The sequence below is a fragment of the Stenella coeruleoalba genome (assembly GCF_951394435.1).
Source record: "Stenella coeruleoalba genome assembly, chromosome: 11".
In the NCBI taxonomy this organism is placed as follows: Eukaryota; Metazoa; Chordata; class Mammalia; order Artiodactyla; family Delphinidae; genus Stenella; species Stenella coeruleoalba.
The window spans coordinates 60161146-60183244 of NC_137157.1; the positions used below are offsets into that span (position 1 = coordinate 60161146).

Consider the following 22099-nt stretch of genomic DNA (forward strand, 5'->3'; position numbering starts at 1 on the left):
TGCACTTTTGGTGAAAGGATTTATTTTTCTTCACTTATTGTTTAAGCTGCTCAGTGCCCCTCTTATGTATTGTATGCTTAAGACTACCCAGACAAGGAGTTAAATAAATAAAAATGGATGGTAAAAATAAAAGAATACATAGGAAAATCATCTCTTAAGCTTTCTGAGAAAGAAAATATATCAGTAGGGTTTCTTCAGGCTATCTCATCAGAAAAAAGTAGTTTTCACTGAGATTTGTGAGATCCCAGAAGGGCTTTGTGTTTGTTTCTTTGTTTTTGTTTTGCATTATTTTGGACTAGAGGTAGGAAAACAGGGATTTTTACTTTGGGTCCTTCTTGTATTGTTGGGTTCTGTTTACCATAAGCCTTTTCCTTCCCCTACTTTTCCCTCCCATTTCTGAATTGGTCATTAGGATTCATTATAACCTCTGGCATAGATCCTGAGGCTTTTTTTTCCCTCAATGAGTGTGGAACTGAGGGAGATTGCTACCTTCTTTTGGATTCAAGTTACCTGTTTCATAGAAAAAAGGATAAAAAGCTACAACTTAAGGCTTTGAGGTAGCATGATTCATCCTTTTACCTGCTTTGCCTGTCAAAACTTTATGGTCAGGTGAGATTGTAGTTCTTTTAATATTTATTTACTTGCTTATTTATTTATTTGGTTGCACTGGGTCTTAGTTGCTGCAGGTGGGCTCCTTACTTGTGGCATGCGAACTCTTAGTTGTGGCATGCATGTGGGATCTAGTTCCCTGACCAGGGATTAAACCCAGGCCCCCTGCATTGGGAACACGGAGTCTTATCCACTGCGCCATCAAGGAAGTCCCGAGATTGTAGTTCTTTAGTTATATTTAGTCTCCTTTCAGGTTTCTCCCAATATCTAGTAACAAATAACTCTAGAGTGGGATCTCTACAAGATTTACTATGATTGCTTTATGTTATATGAAATAGTGAAAATCTGACAGAGAAGATAAATTTGGTAAAGTGAACTACCCTTGGCCTGTCGTCCCAACTTCCTTATTACCTTGAAAATGGTTTCATTCTGGAGCCACTTTGAGTCCTTCAAGCCTATTTATAATCAGTTGTCACTGATTCATTGATTACTCCAGAAATGGTAGAATAATAAAAAGGCTATGTAAGTCCCAGGAGGGGTAATAAGGACCACGATCATTTTTGCAAGGCATGTTTAGAACTCAGCAGCCATAGAAGTCTCAAAAATCAGTGGCTTCTACCAGTTAGAGGAAGAAGGAATGAAAGCAAATTATAATTCAAGAGACTGATCCATAAAAAAACCAACCAACAAAAACTGTAGGAATCTTGTATTATTTAAATATCTGTTCTCTGCCCAGATTTTACCCTGTGTACCCTTAAATTCAGAAATCATCTTATGCCATAATATTAAGGGGAGGTGAAAGGAAAATTCACCTAAAATAGACTAGTGGATTATGCGCTGCACCATATAATCAAAACCACCGGGCTTTCAATGGATACGTAAACATGTTTTGGTTGCTAGGTCTTTAATGGCTGTTATTTTTGGATTCTGTTCATGATCCACTTCCCAACAGTAAGTCTGATGTGACACAGCTGAGTTCTAAATATGCTACATGTACTTTTTAAAAAAAGATGGCTGCTGAAGTTTGTGTTCTTTGCATTCTTATCTGAAAAGACAGGTGATAGGGTTTTTTGAGCTAACTTATTCCTATTCTCCTGTTGAGTCTCTGTTTCTCTTGAGGCCTCATCACCCTCATGAAGAGGAACTCAGGGAAAGTAATATTCCTGCTAATATTTCTTTACAGAATGTGGTAGCAGGAATAGTTAATAGAGCTGCTTCTGGAGAATGGGTTAGTGTTAAGGCAGCAGAGCCCCAGATACCCTGTGGTAAAGCGCTGGTTGAATTTGAGTTGTATGGGTTTCAGAAATATTTATAAGATAGCATCTATTTAAAAAACATTGTAACTGTAAAATAGCTTTGCCTCTGTGTTATTAAAATATTAGAAATACAGTTTGGTGCTGAATCTAGGAAGTCTTGTAAGTTTTTAATGCTTGGGGGGCACTTTTACTTGAAGGTGGATTATAAAGTTCTGTTGCATGTGGAAGCAGGAAAAATTACTGTGTGTCAGTAATCTTGAATTTGAGTTGTTACTTCATGTGGATACAGTTCGATATCTTACCTTTTGGATGCCTTTTGTCCTTTTTTTTTTTTTTGGCCATGCCTCCAAGCTTGTGGGATTTTAGTTCCGTGACCAGGGATTGAACCCGGGCCCTCAGCAGTGACAGCATGGAGTCCTAACCACTGGACCACCAGGGAATTCCCTTAAAATGTTTTTTTGGAAATTTGTACCTTTTTTTTTTTTTGGCCGCACAGCACTGCCTGTGGGATCTTAGTTCCCCAGCCAGGGATCGAACCCGTGCCCCCTGCAGTGGAAGCTCAAAGTCCTAACCACTGGACTGCCAGGGAATTCCTCGTCCAATCTTTATTACCAGGAGTCAACAATTTCCATATTCCTATACCTCCCTTTCAGGCCCATGATGCTAGTTTGCAGTATGAATTATGCAGATTTAAGTAGTCCTGGTTACCACCATCAAGTCTTTGAGCAGAAGCTGGTTGTATAAGCTTCTTACTTAGAATGTCTATTTCCTTAAGAACAGGAACACATTTCCTCTGAGAAGGTACTATTCATGGGTAGTATCGTCCCATTATTAGCCATTTTTGAGAAAGGTTTCTGTCATAACCACTGTGTATCGACTCTGTCCTTTTAAGGAAAAATCCTTTGATTGTTTCTCTACCCATTGTGATGCTGAGGTGCTGTTATTCTATCCCCACCCCACCCCCACCGAGGATATCTACTACCAGATCTTTTCTTCTCCCAGAGAACATTTAGGTACAGGTTGATGTTCTGTTCATATCTTTCTGAGACACGACACGTATAACTAGTTCAAAGACCTCCGGAGCCTGCTTTCCCTTCCGAAGGCCAGGGTAGCAGTAGAGCCCTAGTTGTGGTGGGATGGAGGGCAGCTTCTTTACATCCTTATCTTGTCATATAATAGGAATAATGTTTATGGTGCTGTAGTCCTGGCTTCACTTGGCATTTAACCAACCTCCAGTGCTGTTTATTGCTTCGTATCCTCTGCCTCCATGAACATTATCCCTTAAATCTCTATTGCTTTGTAATATATGAGGCAACAAATAGCTTCTATGATTGGTTAAATGCTGGCATGCTGCAAAGGTGTATATTTTATTGCCTATGTAACACAAATCTATAGAGATTATTCCTGTTATCCCAGCCCTCCCATGAAATAGGCTCTACTGGTACTGTGGGACTCTGGATTGTTAGTTCTGTCCCTGTGGCAAGTTTTCCTATTAACTGGCATTGGCACAAAAGAAAAGCAAGGAAGAATGGCTGGTGTTGATTACTAATTCTTTATGTTAGGGGAGCATCTTGAATTGGAGAATAACATAGGAAAAAATGGCTCTGGTACATAAACACCACTTGTGGTGATATGTGCTGTGATATGTGCTATCTTTACATGCTTCAACAGGTGAAAACAATTTCAGGCAAACAAATAAGCCTTTCTTTCTCACCGCCTGCCAAGAGTTTTAAAAAAATTCAAATTTTTGGGCTTCCCTGGTGGCGCAGTGGATGAGAGTCCGCCTGCCGATGCAGGGGACACGGGTTCGTGCCCCGGTCTGGGAAGATCCCACATGCTGCGGAGCGGCTGGGCCTGTGAGCCATGGCCGCTGAGCCTGCGCGTCTGGAGCCTGTGCTCCACAACGGGAGAGGCCACAACAGTGAGAGGCCCGCGTACCGAAGAAAAAATAATAAATAAATAAAATTCAAAATTTTATTTAATAATTCATATTTCATTCAATAATTAATCCAGTTCCCATCTGGTAAGAGTGCCTGCATGCTGTCAGGCAGCTGAAGATACACTGCCTTATACACAATTAGGCCAAATGCTAACCTTGTTTTTTGTAATAATAATATGTTGATTTTGAAATAACTTTCAGTCCACTTTAAGTATGCTGCAGTTTTATGTAATCTTGTAATAGCAGTAGACCACTGTTATGCATAGTAAAGAAAAAAACTGGGACTGGGATAAAAAATGTAGACATGTTACGAGCAAGGAATTAAACCCAAGTTTTTTTAATGTCAGATCTGGCACTCTTGACATTTACTCTTAGAAACAAGTGGTTGGTTATTTTAGTTTTTTGTGTTATATTTATTATTACGTTACTAAGAGCATAGTAGGTTAAAAGCATCCAAGCTCCAGTCTGCCAAAAAAAAAAAGGCCGTATGAACCTAATTGGAGCTATACCCAAGAAATTAAGGTGAAAATTTTCAGTTACTCACTCTTGTTTTCCTTGGATATGACTTAATATTTGGTATGGGAGCCCAGAAACTGTTCTCAGAACATTCCTGACAGAAAAAAAAATCCTCTGTCTTTGTATCTCAGTTCATCCTAAGTCAGGAGAAGGGCCTCTTTCCTAGTCCCTTCTTTTACAAACTGCTGAGTTTATAAACCACCTTCTGGATATGAGAGCCTGTCCTTCATTAATCCCTCTTTTGCCACCCCTGCAAAACCATGTACATATAACTAGGTTGTTAACTTACAAGATATTGTCATTATTACATAGAATTCTTTGTTCTTTTATCAAAAACTCTTCCAGCTAATGCGGCAAATTGAAGCACAGCCACTGTGCTCCCTCTGTCTGGTTAGCATGTTTCTTTAATGCAGATTGACTTGCTCAGCAGTCGTGTTTTGTCTGAAGCCCTTGTTAAGGCCTACTCTGTATGTGGATTCATAACACATCTGTGTGTACATCTACACTGCTGTATAAATAATAATAAGTAATCACCAGATGGCCTATAACTGCTCCTCTGGACCCGCTGGGTCTCTTGAAGCTGTTAGGAGAGTCTTCTGGCGTTTTGCTGGGGAAAACTTGTCATAGATTTATTTCTAAAAAAATTCAAACTCACAACTGGGTGTTTAGGACTAGATATTGCTGTGTTGTAAATATTTAACAGGCTTTGTACAATGACAAGTAAAAGTGCCATTACTAACCACACACAGTGGCTACGGAGCTCTTCTTCCCTCCCGGCCATTTAGAAAGGAAACGAAATGCCGATAAATTGTGCATTACGAACAAGGTGCAAGAGATGCTCTCTGGATGCTCTTTCATAGGAGAAGAAAGAGAACTTAAATGTTCTGCTCAAAGGATGTAACAGGGCAAACTTAAGTTTTTTAACCATATGCTAGTGACTTAAATAAAACAAAATGCCCCTTTTAAATTGGACTTTATAATACAAGAAAAGCACCTTCAGCTGGAGTTTGGTCAGAGCCAGGTTTCAGTCTTAATTGTCTTTATAACTAAACGGTAAATCCCTTTAAAAGGGTTACAGTTGCAAGTGTTAGTAAACACTTAGCTAAATTTCAGTTAGCTATATTTTAGACTTTGGGTTATGTCTAAAAATTTAAGACATGTAATTGATCATTTGATAGTATTATTTATAGAGCAAAACTTTTTTTTTTTCCTCTTTTCCTTCATTTTTCTAAAAAGGGGTATTTTGTTTTGGGGAAAAATATTATTCTGGTTTAGCCTGCTTATAATTTTCTGTGCTATATTTTGTTATTATTAATCCCCTTCCTCCAGTACCTATTCCAGGGTACTTGCTCAGTACAGTAATGCATGTTTTTAAAAATAAACATAAAACTGACTCCCTCTAAATGTTAGTGTTTCTTAGTCTTTGTTTATCATAAGATAACATAAAAAAAGGTTTTAAACAAATTGGGTATCTTTTAACTCTCAAGCCTAGTTTTTCTTTTGTCTGTTGATGGTTGAATCTATTTAACCACAGAAGAACTGTCCTATAAATCATAGCATGTGGCTGTTATATTCGAGTTCGGAGGTATAGAAAGCTTTTCTCGTTCAAAATCTCATCTTGAAGAAGTGACATACAAATTGTGAGGCAGAAATGCTGCTATTTATAGTTTATTGTAGACAGATTTTGCTTTTTACGTCTTCTCATAAAATTAACAGGTTAAGGAAAGGATTTCAAGGAGGAAAGAAAGCATCATGGAGAAAAGATGGAAGCTTTGGGATTTATCTCTTTGTAATGGTGCCTTTGTGTTTTTACTTTGAAATTTCTTTGTGCAGTGAAATATGCTACCTAAGATTGTGATTTGGTAAGAATCTGGACTATTTGCAATTGTCATGTGCAAGTACACAGAGAATGAGAATGAATTTTGTGAAATTAGCCCATTCCCAGTCTGGCACACCATGTGCCCCGTGTGGCTGCTGATTCTGCTGGCAGATTGAAGAGCTGAACCAGCTTCTGCTCTAAAGACTAAAATTGCCAGCCATCATTCCAGCTTTAAATCTTCTTGTTCACATCGATGATGTCAGATTTGGAGCAAACATAGTTCTGTCTTTAGATCCCAGGTGGAATTTGCAATTCCCTGGGTTGGAAGGAAAGAGTTCTTCCTTTTTGCCTTTGAAAAACTTGAGTAGCTCTGCAAGGAAAGTCAGCAGAATAAATCTGCAGCTTTACCTTGTCCTTTGAGTCATTGTAGAAAGCTGAGTGCTCTGTTCGGCATTCAGCAGATTGGCTGTCAGAGTTGCAGCTCTGCTTATCAGATATATAATCTCTCTTAAGAGCCATTTATGTTATTCCAGAGAGGATCATCCAATGGCAAAAGGAACGCCTCTTTTCTCCTCTCAAGGGTCAGATCTTCTTTCGATACTGGGCAATTACCCCTTGATTTTTCTGAAAAATACCTCAATCTACTATACAGATTGGCACCAGCACAGGTTGCAGACTTGGTTACAATGACAAGCTCTGATTTCTTAGCCACAGGGAGAGGCATCAGGGTGACACTCGTAAGTATGCCAGAGGCTTAATGGTGGTGATTTTTCTGCTGAGTATCTCAGTGCCCCGTATGAGCTTGGCTTCTCTTCTCTTTCTCTGAGGGAGAAAACATTTGCTTTAGTGTTTTGCACACTAGTCACTATAAAAATGCTGCGAGAGTTGTCTTTCTCTCATTTCCTCAAGTCTCTTTCCTTGTCTTAATTATTGTCCTCTCCAGTCTGAGATCAAGGCTTATAGTCTTAATTTTTTACTTTTTGCTTTCCTCTTGTACTGCTTATCTTGGCTCTTATTAGCCATTGTACCTGGTGGGCATTATTAACCAGTGTTTCCTCTAATTAAAAAAGATTAATAGACTTTATTTTTTTAGAGCAGTTTTATATTTACAGAATTGAAAGTCCAAGAGTTCCCATCTACCCCCTACCTTGTTGTACCTCCAGCCTGCCACATCTTGTATTAGTGTGGTAGATTTGTTACAACTGATGAGCTAATATTGATACATTATTATTAACTAAAGTCCATAGTTTACATAAGGGTTCACTCTTTGTGTTGTACATTCTATGCGTTTTGACAAATGTATAACATGTGTCCTCCATTACCATGTCATACAGAATAGTTTCACTGCCCTAAAAATCCCGTTGTTCCACCTATGCATCCCCCACCCCACTTCAGCCCCTGGTAACCACAGATCTTTTTACTGTCTTCATAGTTTTGCCTTTTCCAGAATGTCATATGGTTAGAATCATGCATTTCTTTAATTTTTTTTAAAGTCATGAGCAGATAACCATGTGATTGGGAATAGCTGGAGAATGGGGGAGAGAAAATTAAGACGTGAGGTCACAGCTCTGAGGTCTCTCTAAAAGTACAAGAATCAAATCTAGGGAGATTTATGTGGCCAGCCTTTTTTCTCTACTGGGAGTCTCTCTGATGTTAAAAGATTTGGCTTGCCTGGAGACAGTTTTACTGGTTTTAGGTACTGGGAACAAGGACAGGATGAACACTGAATGGGCTGTTTCTGGGGAGTCAAGGTATTAGGGCTGGGCAAGGTGAGAGGAAGTAAAGCCTGTGATCCCTTTTCCTTTGTTGAAGTACATTTAAATAATGTTGTTGAAGTACATTTAAATAATGTACTTCTACATTAATTAAAGATTCATGTAAGTTAATGTTATTAGAAAAGTATGGGAGCTATCTTTCACACTTTAGTATAAATTAGTTTAACCACAGATGTAATATTGGCTACATAAAGGAATAGAAGTTTTTATTTGGGTTTAGGGGTTAGTAGATGAGAACTGGCTAAGGTAGAATGGCCCCTAAGCCAAAGAGACATGACAACTTATGAGGATGTCAAAGATAAACAGATTTACTTGTTAGGTTTGTTTGGGGTATCTCAACTTCCTTCTGCTAGATGCTAGTTGAGAAGTATAAATCTTTTTTTTTTTTTTTTGGACACACTGCACGGCTTATGGAATCTTAGTTCCCTGACCAGGGATTGAACCTTGGCCCCTGCAGTGAAAGCGCCGAGTCCTAAACACTGGACCACCAGGGAATTCCCGAGAAGTATAAATTAAGAAGGGCACCAGTAAACACTAGAAACAACTTAACAGGGTAGAAAGAGACATTTCCTCCTTGTCCTGGTTTGGAAATTTTATTTTATTTTATTTTACTTATTATTACTATTTTATGGCCGTGCCGCGCGGCTTATGAGATGTTAGTTCCCCGACCAGGGATTGAACCCTCGCCCGTGGCAGTGAAAGCATGGAGTCCTAACCACTGGACCACTAGGGAATTCCCATGGAAATTTTAGACTGATAAAATATGGGGGAAAGGGAGTGACCTGATTTCTTTAGTTCTGGGATTCAAGTTTCCCATCTACTTAGAATGTTAAATCCCTGGTATTGGGTAAGATCTCTTTTCATAGAGATACTGACTCTTTATCTTTTAGATTTGACTACATATGAGAATCTTTCAGTCTTGGCCTCAGCACTAATTTAATTTCCTTACTTGTTGAACTGAATTGACTCTATGGTAAAAATGAACACTAGCCTAGGGTAGGCTCTATAGCATAATGTTCAGGATTAACAGCAGTTAGTGCAGGCCAACATCTTATGTGTGCATACATACATCTACAACTTAGAGGAAATGTTGTGTTTATATAATGTATAGGAAAATTATATGGGGATCATATGGGGGGAAAGGGAGAGAACAAAAACAAAGAAAATTGTTTAACTTTATCAATGTCTAATAATAATAACAGCAGCAACAGCAACAATAACTAAAGCTAACTGAGCTCTTATATACTGTGCAGAAATAGTTTACAGATATTATTTTATTTAACCCTAGAAATCCTGAGGGAGGATATAATATTATCTCCGTTTTACAAATAAGAAAACTAAGGCTCAGAGAGGTTAAATAACTTGTACAAGGTCATACAATACTTTGTGATGGAGCTGTAATACAAACCCAGGCACACTTCAGACCAGCACTTCTACTAGGATGAATTGCTTCCTTATTCTTCTCCATACACATGTAAATATGCACATCTAGCACAGGGAAAGAAAAAAAAAAAGAATAAGTAGTGCTTTTTTGCACTGCTCCAAATGCAATCATTTAAGTAAGTCCTAGCTATAGTTTGTTACTGATGTAGGTAGTCGTCTGGCTGCCATACCAGAGAGAGCTGGATCGACAGCTGAGCTCTGCCTGTACAAAAAGATAAGAATTCTTACTAAAACAAAGAGCCATCTCTACAACTGCCTCAGCCTTATTAATCTATAATGTTTTTTATGTACCTGGGAATGCTGCTGAGATGTATCTAACTCTTTGTGAGGTAAACAACCACTGTTTAGTAGTAGGGGCATGATTTTAAAATGGGAAGGAAAACTAATTCTTGACCAACCAGAAATGTAGACAGAGCTAGAAAACCGTGACCTAAAAATCATAGTTTCAGCATTCTCCACTAATAGGCCCAAAGAAACACTGTGCTGTCATCTTTTTGAATTCTAGACTGGGTCACTTCCTGACTCATATTCCCTTCTTCCTCACTCATACTCCCTTCTTCCTCCTCTTAGTTTTATGCCTGTAAGCTCCCAAATGCAAAGGATGGTATCTGGGTGTCTTGCTTTATGTAGTACCATGTAGCAGTGGGGCTTTTGTTATTGTGGCTGCCATACTGATTGTTAACAAGAGGAAATGTGACTAAGGTGGAATTAGGGTATGATTCGGAGTATGTTACCAGTGTAGTGAGATACATGATCTGCCCAATGATTGATAACTTGTTTATTCTCTGACTTTTTGGAAGTATGACTGCATGGAGGGTCTTAACTGTTAAATAATAGAATTCTTCTCCACTCAGATCTCACAATCTTTCCTTCTTTGACTTCATAGCACTTTCATATATCTGCTCTTTCCTTTTCTCTTACGAACTGTGGTGTGTTGATACGATGGACGTTTCATTTATGATTGGAAGTGGAAATATATGGCTAAGTAGATACATGGAAATATTTTTGTGAAATAATTTGTGAGAAAAACATGTAGAAGTACACATAAAGGATCAAAAGAGATCGGAGAGTATTTTTTAAAATTAATTAATTAATTAGTTTTTGGCTGCGTTGGGTCTTCATTGCTACGTGTGGGCTTTCTCTAGTTGCGGCCAGAGGGGGCTACTCTTTGTTGTGGTGCACGGGCTTCTCATTGTGGTGGCTTCTCTTGTTGCAGAGCACGGGCTCTAGGCATGCGGGCTTCAGTAATTGCAGCACACGGGCTCAGTAGTTGTGGCTTGCGGGCTCTAGAGTGCAGGCTCAGTAGTTGTGGTGCACGGGCTTAGTTGCTCTGCGGCATGTGGGACCTTCCTGGACCAGGGATCGAACCCATGTCCCCTGCATTGGCAGGCAGGTTCTTAACCACTGCGCCACCAGGGAGGCCCCCCAGAGAGTCTTATTTATTTAACATCTTTATTGGAGTATAATTGCTTTACAATGGTGTGTTAGTTTCTGCTGTATAACAAAGTGAATCGGCTATACATATACATACATCCGCATATCTCCTCCCTCTCGCGTCTCCCTCCCACCCTACCTATCCCACCTCTCTAGGTGGACACAAAACACCGAGCTGATCTCCCTATGCTATTCCCACTAGCTATCTGTTTTACATTTGGTAGTGTATATATGTCCATGCCACTCTCACTTTGTCCCAGCTTCCCCTTCCCCCTCCCTGTGTTCTCAAGTCCATTCTCTATGTCTGCGTCTTTATTCCTGTCCTGCCCCTAGGTTCTTCAGAACCATTTTTTTTTTTTTTTTAGATTCCATATATATGTGTTAGCATATGGTATTTGTCTTTCTTTCTGACTTACTTCACTCTGTATGACAGTCTCTAGGTCCATCCACCTCACTACAAATAACTCAGTTTCGTTTCTTTTTATGGCTGAGTAATATTCCATTGTATGTATGTGCCACATCTTCTTTATCCATTCATGTGTTGATGGACACTTAGATTGCTTCCATGTCTTGGCTATTGTAAATAGAGCCACAGTGAACACTGTGGTACATGACTGTTTTTGAATTATGGTTTTCTCAGGGTATATGCCCAGTAGTGGGATTGCTGGGTCATATGGTAGTTCTAGTTTTAGTTTTTTGAGGAATCTCCATTACTGGCCCTGGAGAGTCTTATAGTTGACATTTTTAGTAAAGGGATTCTTTGTATGTTTGTCTGAATGTCTTTATCCTTTACCGGAAAGTTGCTGAAAATATACATTTCCTTCTTGATTCTAATAATGATTCAGTATATAACCATGGACTATGTGAAACTAACTCTGCATTCAGCTGTAGGAAGTATCTGACTAGAGCCTTGTCTTTCCTACCTTTGACCGTGAAGTCAAATTCTTGGCTTCAGAGCTAAGAATACCTTATTGGACAAGGTCACAAGCTATCAAAATGATTACTCTGGATGTCCAAAGATCTCATTTGTTTATTTTGTTGGATGCCTCTGACAAGCCAGTTAGTTGTGTATGTGTGTGTGTGTGTGTGTCCAGCCAGGAGTTTCTGAAAAACTGTAAATACAAAGAAAAGGTGATTCAGGGCAGCAACCTATCAAACAGAAACTACAAACTTGGCTCCGAAGAGGTTATCAGGTAGACAGTGACAGCCTAATAGGATGGATGATTATTTTAAAAAATGAAAAGAAAAAGGCCCTACATTTTAATGCTAGCCTCAGTTACCTCATTTTTGTGTCTCTCTTCTCAAGCTTACTAACCAAAACAACAATAGCAACAAAAACAAAAAAATCTTTCACTACCATAAGTTATTTGACTCAAGTGAAAAGATTGTTGAGGTAATTTTAAAGATCTGTTGTGGTGTGTGGGTGGAGATAGCTGTATAATACCAGAGTGGGCAGATAGTATTACAGACATCTATCACTTCAGTTAGCATCATTTTTTTTACACAGTGGCAATCTGTGTGCATTAATTTTTTTTCACTGTGTTAATGTTTATAACTTCAGACATTTGTCGTTTTATTATACTTCAGTTTCAGGCATTTCTTAGGATTAAGGAAGAGACTGTAGTCCACTTAGACTGTATTTGGAGGGAACAATAGAAGTAATTACTCTAAAATTTTCAGGGGTCTAGGTGTCTAAATATGTTCTATAAGGTACCATGTTAGGTTCAACAATTTAGCTATTCCCTCTTCAGCCTTTCCTTTTCTTCCCTTTTAATTTTTACCTAAATAATTGCAAAAGTGAGAAGGGGAGACTTTATTTCAGCATTATTTTACTTATATGCATTTGAAGCTACAGCCAGACAGGGCCTTATGGAGGCTTGTACTTTCAGTTATGCATGTGACTGCTCAGAGGAGAGTTGTGTGCACATATGTGGTAGCTCATGGCAGAGCGGTGGTTAAAGGTTTGAACATATTGTACCTTGTAGTCCTGAGGGAGGCATTTTGCTCCTCTGTAGACGGGAATCAGCTTGTCAGAGTCGAATGGCTTTTTGTTTTCTCTTTATCTAGTAAAATGCAGTGGGCTAAAAGCCTTTCTGGGAAGCAATTTCTTCCTACACCACATGAACAGAAGGTCATGGTTGCTGTCTCTGAAACAAAGGGGGGGAAGTGGTGATAGAAAAATCAGTGGCTAGGGCATAATTGGATTGGAGCTCTGTCAAAGAGACTACAGTTCTTGTTTAGAAGCTGGACTTTTCTGCTTTGCCATGCTTTTCTGTCTTATAGAAATATAAGCAATGAGTACTCTACTTCAGGCTTAATTTTTCAGGCTCTTTTTCTGAGCACTCTATGAGAATAAACTTGCAACAATCTATTTACTTTTACTTAGTGGTTTTCCAAAAAATTTTAAGACTGTTTTTTTAGAGCAGTTTTAAGTTCACAGTAAAATTGAGAGGACAGTACAGAGATTCCCCATATACTCCCTGCCTCCACACAAACAGCATTTCCCATTATGAACATCCCCCACCAGAGTGGCACATTTGTTACAACTAATGAACCTACAATGATACATCATAATCACCCGAAGTCCACAGCTTACCTTAGAGTTCACTCTTGGTGTTGTACATTTGATGGGTTTGGATAAATGTATAATGACATACAGTTATCGTTACATTATCATACAGAGTATATTCACTTCCCTAAAAATCCTCGGTGCTCCACCTAGTCATCTTTCCTCCCCCCCGCACCACTCCTGGCAACCACTGATCGTTTTACTATGTCCATAGCTATGCCTTTTCCAGAGAGCCATATAGTTGGAATCATACAGTATGTAGCCTTTTTCAGATTGCCATCTTTCACTTAACATGCATTTAAGGTTCCTTCATGTCTTTCCATGGCTTGATACCTCATTTCTTTTTAGCACTGAATAGTATTCCATTGTCTGGACGTACCACAGTTTATTTATCCATTTACCTACTGAAGGATATCTTGGTTGCTTCCAAGTTTTGGCAGTTATGGATAAAGCTGCTATAAAAATCCATGTGCAGGTTTTTGTGTGAACGTAAATTTTCAGCTCCTTTGGATAAATATCAAACTGCATGGTTGCTAGATCGTATGGTAAGAATATGTTTATTTTTGTAAGAAACTGCCAAATTGTCTTATAGCTTGGCTCTACCATTTTTTCATTCCCACTGGCAATGAATTAAAGTTCCTGTTGCTTCACACCCTTGTCAGCATTTGGTGTTGTCAGTGATCCAGAGTTTGGCCAATAGAATAGATGGGTAGTGGTATGTTGTTTTAATTTGCATTTCCGTGATGACATGATGTGCAGCATCTCTTTATATGTTTTTGTGCTATCTGTATATCTTTGGCGAGATGTCTGTTAAGGTCTTCGGCCTATTTTTTAATTGGGTTGTTTCCTTATTGTTGAGTTTTGAGTTTTTTATGTATTTTGGATAGCAGTCCTTTATCAAATGTGTCTTTTGCAAATACTTTTTCTCAGGCTGTGGGTGACCTTCTCATTCTCTTGACATTGTCTTTCACAGAACACAAGTTTTTATTTAATGAAGTCCAGCTTATCAATTATTTCTTTTATTGATTATGCCTTTGTTGTTGTCTCTAAAGTCATTGCCAAACCTAAGATTACCTGGGTCTTTTCCTGTGTTATCTTCTGGGAGTTTTATAGTTTTGTGTTTCACATATATGTCTGTGATCCATTTTGAGTTAGTTTTTGCAAAGGATTTAAAGTCTTTATCTAAATTCACTTTTTTGCGTATGGATTTCTAGTTGTCCCAGCACTATTTGTTGAAAAGATTATCTTTGCTCCACTATATTGCTTTTACTCCTTTAAAAAAAAAAAAAAGGTATAATTGACATATAACATTATATTAGTTTCAGGTGTACAACATAATGATTTGATATTTATATATACTGCAAAATGATCACCACAGTAAATCTAGTTAACATCCATCACCATACATAATTACAGAATTTTTTTCTTATTTATTTATTTGGCTGTGCCAGGTCTTAGTTGCGGCACGTGGGATCTTTGTTGCCGTGTGTGGGGTCTTCGTTGCAACGTGCAGGATCTTTAGTTGTGGCATGTGGGATCTTTAGTTGCGGCATGTGGGATCCAGTTCCCTGACCAGGGATCAAACCTGGGCCCCCTGCATTGGGAGCGTGGAGTCTTAGCCACTGGACCACCAGGGAAGTCCCAGAATTTTTTTCTTGTGATGAGAACTTTTACTTTCTTAGCAACTTTCAAATATGTAATATATTAACTGTAGTCACCATGCTGTACCTTTCATCCCCATGACTTATTTATTTTATAACTGAAAGTTTGTACCTTTTGACCCCCTTCACGCATTTGACCCCCTTAACCCACCCTCCCCTCACCGTTGGTAACCACCAGTTTGTTCTCTGTAAGTTTGGTGGGCTTTTGTTTTGTTTTAAGATTCCACATATGACTGGCCCTCTGTATCCATGGATACAGATTAGTGTTGTTCCACATCTTTTCATGTATCATTTGGCCATCTGTATGTCTTCTTTGGAAAAATATCTATTCAGATCTTCTGACATTTTTAAATTGAATTGTGTGGGGTTTTGCTTTTGAGTTGTATGAGTTCTTTATGTATTTTGGATATTAACTCCTTATCAGATATATGATTTGTAAATATTTTCTCCTATTCAGTAGCTTGCCTTTTCATTCTGTGGATGATTTTCTTTGTTGTGCAGAAGCTTTTTAGTTTGATATAGTCCCACTTGTTTATTTTTGCTTTTGCTGCCTTTGCTTTTGATGTCAGATCCAAAAAAAGTCACCAGTATGGATGTCAGGGAGCTTACTGCCTATGTTTTTTCCTAAAGAGTTTTATGGTTTCAGGTCTTACATTCAAGTTTTTAATTCATTTTGAGTTAATATTTGTATGTGGTAGAAGATAGTGGTCCAGTTTTATTCTTTTGCATGTGGTTGTCCTGTTTTTCCCAACACCATTTATGGAGGAGACTGTCCTTTCCCCCATTGTATAGTCTTGTCATAAATTAATTAACCATATATGCAGGGGTTTATTTTGGGCTCTCTTTCATTGATATATGTGTGTGTTTTTATGCCAATACTATACTATTTTGATTACTGTAGCTTTGTACTATAGTTTGAAATCAGGGAGCGTGATGCTCCAGCTTTGTTCTTTCTCAAGATTGCATTGGCTATTCGGGGTCTTTTGTGAATTTTAGGAATGTTTGTTCTTTTTGTGAAAAAATGCTATTGGAATTTTGATAGGGATTGCATTGAACCTGTATATTGCTTGGATAGTATGGACATTTTAACAATATTAATTCTTCCAGTCCATGAGCATGAATATCTTTCCTTTTGTTTGTGTCTTCAGTTTCTTTTGTCAGTGTCTTAGAGTTTTCAGTGTACAGACCTTTCACTTTTGTGGTGAAATTTATTCCTAAGTATTTTATTATTTTTGATGTGATTATAAATGGGATTGTTTTCTTAATTTCTCTTTATGATAGTTCATTATTAGTGTATAGAAATGCAATAGACTTTTTGTGTATAGATTTTGTGTCCTGAAACTTTGCTGAATTCACTTATTCTAAGAATTTTTTGGTGGTCTTTGGGTTTTCTGTGTATCATCTGCAAATAATGACAGGTTTGCTTCTTCCTTTTCAATTTGGGTGCCTTTTATTTCTTTTTCTTGCCTAATTGTTCTGGCTAGGACTTGCAGTACTATGTTGAATAAAAGTGGCAAGAGTGGGCATCCTTGTCTTGTTCCTCTTAGAGGAAAAGCTTTTGGCTTTTCATTGTTCAGTATGGTGTTAGCTGTGGGCTTGCCATGTATAGCCTTTATTATGTTGAGGTATGTTCCCTCTATACTCACTTTGTTGAGAATTTTTATCATAATGGTTGTTGAATTTTGTCAAATGCTTTTTCTGCATCTAATGAGATGATCGAACACTTTTTTTTTAATATTTATTTATTTATTTGGTTGCACGGGGTCTTAGTTGCGGCATGCATGTGGAATCTAGTTCCCCGGCCAGGGATTGAACCCAGGCCCCCTGCATTGGGAGCATGGAGTCTTAACCACTGTGCCACCAGGGAAGTCCCATTGGACGCATTTTATCCTTCATTTGGTAAATGTGGTGTATCACATTGAATGATTTGGGTGTTGAACTATCCTTGCATCCCTGGAATAAACCCCACTTGATCATGGTATATGATCTCTTTAAAGTATTGTTGAATTCTGTTACTATTTTGTTCAGGATTTTTGCATCTAAGTTTATCAGGGATATTGGCCCATAATTTTCTTTTCTTGTGGTGTCCTTGACTGGTTTTGGTATCAGGGTAATGCTGGCCTTGTAAAATGAGTTTGGAAGTATTCCCTCCTCTTTTATTTTTTGGAAGTTTGAGGATTGGTATTAATTCTTCTTTGAATGTTTGGTAGAATTCACCAATGAACCCATCTGGTGCTGGACTTTTGTTTGTTGGGAGGTTTTTGATTACTGATTCAGTCTCCTTATTGGTAAACAGTCTGTTAATAATTTCTATTTCTTCATGACTCGGTCTTGGAAGGTTGTATGTTTTTAGGAATTTATCCATTTCTTTTAGGTTGTCCAATTTGTTGACTTATAATTGTTTGTAGTAGTCTCTTATGATACTTTGTATTTCTGAGGTACCAGTTGGAATGTCTCTTTCATTTCTGTGGTGTTTTTTTGTTTTGGTTTTTTGCTTTTCTTGTTTTTTTGCTTTTGTCCTCTTTTTCTTGGTGATTTCTGTGGGTTTTTTTTTTTTTTTTTTTTTTTTTGCAGTATGCAGGCCTCTCACGCTGCGGCCTCCCCCGCTGCAGAGCACAGGCTCCGGACACGCAGGCCCAGCGGCCACGGCTCATGGGCCCAGCTGCTCCGCGGCATGTGGGATCCTCCTGGACCGGGGCATGAACCTGCGTCCCCTGCATCGGCAGGCGGACTCCCAACCACTGCGCCACCAGGGAAGCCCTGTGGGTTTTGTTTGTTTGTTTGTTTTGGTTTTTTGCTTTTCTTGTTTTTTTTGTTTTTGTCCTCTTTTTCTTGGTGGTTTGTCAATTTTGTTTATCTTTTCAAAGAACCAGCTCTTGGTTTCATGATCTTTTCTATTGTCTTTGTAGTCTCTAGTTCTTTTATATATATATATAAATTTATTTATTTGTTTGTTTGTTTTTGGCTGCATTGGGTCTTCATTGCTGCACGTGGGCTTTCTCTGGTTGTGGCAAGTGGGGGCTACTTTTCGTTGTGGTGCACGGGCTCTAGGCACATGGGCTCAGTAGTTGTGGCTTGTGGGCTCTAGAGCACAGGCTCAGTAGTTGTGGCGCACGGGCTTAGTTGTTCCACGGCATCTGAGATCTTCCCAAACCAGGGCTCGAACCTGCGTGCCCTGCATTGGCAGGCAGATTCGTAACCACTGCGCCACCAAGGACATCCCTCTAATTCGTTTATTTCTGGTCTGATCTTTGTTATTTCTTTCTTTCTCCTAACTTAGGGCCTCCTCGTTTGTTCTTCTTTTTCAGTTCCTTGAACTGTAAAGTTAAGTTGTTTATTTGAGATATTTCTTGTTTCTTGAGGTAGGTATTTATTTTTCTTAGCTTCCCTCTTAGAACTGATTTTGCTACATCCCATAAGTTTTGGTATCTTACATTTCCATTTTCATTTGTCTCAAGGTATTTTTTTATGTATCTTTCAAGTTCTTCATTTTTAACCCATTGGTTGTTCAGTAGCATGTCTCATTTCCACATATTTGTTAATTTTCCAGTTTTCTAGTTTCATACCACTGTGGTCAGAAAAGATGCTTGATATGATTTCAGTATTAAATTTATTAAGACTTGTTTTGTGGCCTAACGTGTGGTCTATCCTGGAGAATATTCCATGTGCACTTGAGAAGAATGCGTGCCTTTGTTCCTTTGTTAAATATCAGTTGACTATATTTATATGGGTCTATTTCCGGACTTTCTATTCTGTCCCATTGATCTTTTAATCTGTTCTTTCACCAATACTACATTGTCTTGATTACCCATAGCTTTATAGTATATCTTGGAGTTGGGTAGTGTCAGTCTATCAACACTGTTCTTCTTCAGTATTGTGTTGGCTATTCTGGGTCTTTTGCCTCTCTGTATAAACTTTAGAATCAGTTTGTTAACATCCACAATAACTTGCTGGGATTTTGATTGGGATTGCATTAAATCTATAGATCAAGTTGGGAAGAAATGACATCTTGACAATAAATACCCATTTATTCTTTGATTTCTCTCATCAAAGTTTTATAATTTTCCTCATGTAGATCTTTTACATATTTTGTTAGATTTACACCTAAGTATTTCATTTTCGGAGGTACTAATGTAAGTGGCATCGTGTTTTTAATTTCAAATTCCACTTGCTTATTGCTGGTATATAGTAAAACAGTTGACATTCGTATATTAACCTTGTATCCAGCAACTTTGCTGTAATTGTTTATTCTGGGAGTTTTTTGTTGTTTCTTTCGGATTTTCTACATAGATGGTCATGTCATCTGCGAACAGTTTTCTTTCTTCCTTCCCAATCTTTATGACTTTTATTTCCTTTTCTTATCTTATTTCATTAGCTAGGATATCCAGTACAGTGCTGAAAAGGAGTGGTGAGAGTGGGGGACATCATTGCCTTGTTCTTGATCTTAGCAGGAAAGCTTTGAGTTTTTCACCATTAAGTATAATGTTTACTGTAGGTATTCTGTAGGTGTTCTTTATCAAGTTAATGAAGTTCCCATATATTCTTAGTTTGCTGAGAGTTTTTATCATGAATGGGTGTAGGATTTTGTCAGATGCTTTTTCTTTACCTATTGATATGATCATGTGATTTTTCTTCTTTAGCCTGCCGATGTGATGGATTACATTGATTAATTTTTGAATGTTGAACAAGGCTTGCATACTTGAGATAAATCCCACTTGGTTGTGGTTTATAATTCTTTTTATACATCGTTGGATTTGATTTACTAATATTTTGTTGAGGATTTTTGCATCCATGTTCATGACAGAGAATGGTCTGTAGTCATCTTTTCTTGTAATGTCTTTCTCTGGTTTGGGTATTAGAGTAATGCTGGCCTCACAGAATAAGTTAGGAAATATTCTCTCTGCTTCTATACTCTAGAGGAGATTGTAGAGAATTGGTATAATTTATTCCTTAAATGTTTGCTAGAATTCACCAGTGGACCATCTGGACCTTTCTGTTTTGGAAGGTTGTTAATTATTGAGTCAATTTATTTAATAGATATAGACCTATTCAGATTGTCCATTTCTTCTTCTGTGAGTTTTAGCAGATTGTGTCTTTTAAGGAATTGGCCCATTTCATCTAGGTTATCAAGTTTGTGGGCATAGAGTTGTTCATAATAGTCCTTTATTATCCTTTTAACATCCATGTAATCTGGAGTGGTGTCCCTCTTTCATATCTGATACTAATAATTTGTGTCTTCTCTCTTTTCTTTTTTTTTTAATATTATCTTTATTTTCCTTTATCATGACTTCCCCAATTCTTATAAAGCTGGTTTCTCCCTACCATGTAGTCTCATAACATGTCCAGATTTCATTAGGTTGTACTTAATTTTTTTTTCTTTTGGCTGCGTTGGGTCTTAGTTGCGGCATGCAGGACCTTTGTTGAGGCATGCAGGATCTTTAACTGCAGCACTCAGGCTTCTCTCTAGTTGTGGCGCATGGGCTTCTCTCTAGTTGTGGCGTGCGGGTTTTCTCTTCTCTTGTTGTGGCGCACAGGCTCCAGAGCGTGTGAGCTCTGTTGTGGCATGCGGGTTTCAGAGTGCATGGGCTCTGTAGTTTGCACCACGCAGGCTCTGTAGTTTGCGTCACGCAGGCTCTCTAGTTGAGGCACTGAGCTCAATAGTTGTGGTGCACAGGCTTAGTTGCCCCACGGCATGTGGGATCTTAGTTCCCTGACCAGGGATTGAACCCACGTCCCCTGCACTGTAAGGTGGATTCTTTACCACTGGACCACCAGAGAACTCCCTTTCTTTCTTTTCTTAGTTAGCTTATCTAAAGGTTTATCAACTTTATTGATCTTTTCAAAGAATCAGGTTTTGGTTTTATTGATTTCCTGTTTTTAATTTCATTGATTTCTGTTCTGATTTTTAGTATTAATTTTCTTCTGCTTACTTTGGCTTTAATTTGCTTTTCCTTTTTATGTCCATTGTCATCTGAGAGCAGACATTGTATGATTTCCATTCTCTTAAATTTGTTAAGGTGTGTTATATGGCCTCAAGTGAGGTCTGTCTCAGTGAATGTTCCTTCCATGTGAACTTGAGAAGAATGTGTAATCTGCTATTCTTGGATGAAGTATTCTATAGATGTCAATTATATTCAGTTGATTGATGGTGCTGTTGAGTTCAACTATGTCCTTACTGATTTTCTGCCTGCTGGATCTGTCCATTTCTGATAGAGGAATGTCAAAGTCTCCAACTATAATAGTGGATTCATCTATTTCTCCTAGCAGTTCTATCAGTTTTGGTCTCATGTATTTTGACATTCTGTTGTTAGGCACATGTATATTAAGGATATATTTGTCTTTTTGGAGTATTTATCCCTTTATCTTTATGTAATATTTCTTTATCCCTGTTGACTTTCCTTACTCTGAAGACTGCTCTGTCTGAAATTACTACTGAAATAGCTACTCCCCTTTCCTTTTTTTTTTTTTTTGCGGTACGCGGGCCTATCACTGCTGTGGCCTCTCCCGTTGCGGAGCACAGGCTCCGGACGCGCAGGCTCAGCGGCCATGGCTCACGGGCCCAGCCGCTCCGCGGCATGTGGGATCCTCCTGGACCGGGGCACGAACCCGTGTCCCCTGCATTGGCAGGGGGACTCTCAACCACTGTGCCACCAGGGAAGCCCTCACCTTTCTTTTGATTAGTGTTACCATGGTATATCTTTTTGCATCCCCTTACTTTTATTCTATACATGTCTTTATATTTAAAGTGTGTTTCCTATAAACAACATATAGTTGGGTCTTGTTTTTTGATCCACTCTGATCATCTCTTTTAATTGGTGTATTTAGACTATTGACATTTAAAGTGATTATTGATAGTTGGTTTAATATCTACCATATTCCTTACGCTCACAGTTCAGGAGGCCAGAAGTCCGGATCAAGGTGCAGGCAGAGCCATGCTCCCTCTGGAGGCTCTCAGGAGAATCCTTTCCTTACCTCTTCCAGCTTCTGGTGGCTTCCAACAATTTTTGGCTTGTGGCCACATCACTCCAATCTCTGATTCTGCCTTCACATCACCTTCTTCTTTGCCTCTCTCTTATAT

At 38.5% G+C, this 22099-nt stretch overlaps 1 protein-coding gene across 4 annotated transcripts in view; it reads left to right on the top strand.

Annotated features, from left to right (window-relative positions):
- Positions 1–22099, top strand: part of LOC307194839 (cyclic AMP-dependent transcription factor ATF-7) — a 92731-nt gene that overhangs the window by 20063 nt on the left and 50569 nt on the right. The window lies entirely within an intron of this gene.